Here is a 1162-nt window from a genome sequence, read left to right as displayed (position 1 = left end):
AAATTTTCATGGAATTTCTAACTCAAAATAATTTGCAGATTTTCGTCATTTTTACGTGTTTTGTCAATATTTGAACTTTAGATGCTTATAAAAAAAAATTGTGACTATAGACTTTTAATTTTTTTCATCTGTCATTGAAACAATATACTAGGAGCGTTATATTAAATTTTCAAGCTTTTTTAACCAACAAATAAAATTTTATTGATATTTATAGGTAAAAAACTAATAAAAATGGAAACTGAAAATGTCCGTAAAGAGCTCAAAATAAGTCAAAATATTTTCAAAATTGTGTGGTGCATAGAAAATGAAAATATTAACATTCAGTCAAAATTTCATGTGCTTACGGTAATTTGTTTAAGAGTTGCACCAAAAACCAAAACCAATTTTCTCGTAAACAGATTTTGCGTAAAAATTCCCGTTTTTCCTTAATTTTTATTTAGTTTTTCACGGCGCTTTTGAAAACTACTGGGAAATTTTTACTTTTGACCCCCCAAAGTACCAACTAGATTCACTTTCCTATTAGAAAAAAAAACTGTTGAAGAAAATCCAAGCACTTTTACTGTCTTAAAAGGTGATGACAGACACAAAAAAAAATTAAAAAGGGTGGGTAAGTGGATATCGCTCTGCTGTACAGTAGGTTACAAGTGGGTCACTGTATAATGGAAAGTATTAAATTTGAATTCAATGATATAATATCACTGTATAAGAAAAACGATTCTGAGTGGAGACGGTTTGTCAGTCTAGGTATTAGACATACCTATTATAGGTATACTTATCTATAGTATTAAAAAAAAATTGAGTTTCTTATAGACATTTTTTTTTTGATAAAGGTAGATTAACCTTTAAGGAATCTTGAATTACATTTTAAAATCTTAGTTCTAAAAAGAAAAATTTTTACGAATTATTAACTCAAAATAATTTGCTAATTTTCGTGATTTTTACATATTTTGTAAATTTTTGAACTTTAAATGCTAATAAAAAAAAACTGTGACTAAGGATTTTTAATATTTTTCAAATTTCATTGTAAATATATAGTAGGAGCCTTGTATTAAATTTTCAAGTATTTTTACTCAACAAATAAAGTTTTATTGACATTCATAGAAAAAAAAAAACTAATTAAATTGGAACTGAAATTGTCCGTAACAGCTCAAAATAAATCAAA

General features: G+C 25.7%; 1 pseudogene; it reads right to left on the bottom strand.

Annotated features, from left to right (window-relative positions):
- LOC100570188 overlaps nt 1-1162 on the bottom strand; it is a 7915-nt pseudogene that overhangs the window by 5921 nt on the left and 832 nt on the right.

Source organism: Acyrthosiphon pisum, chromosome A2, assembly GCF_005508785.2.
Source record: "Acyrthosiphon pisum isolate AL4f chromosome A2, pea_aphid_22Mar2018_4r6ur, whole genome shotgun sequence".
Classification (NCBI taxonomy): domain Eukaryota; kingdom Metazoa; phylum Arthropoda; class Insecta; order Hemiptera; family Aphididae; genus Acyrthosiphon; species Acyrthosiphon pisum.
Note: the sequence above shows the minus strand (reverse complement) of the source record. Positions and strands in the feature narration are given on the sequence as shown.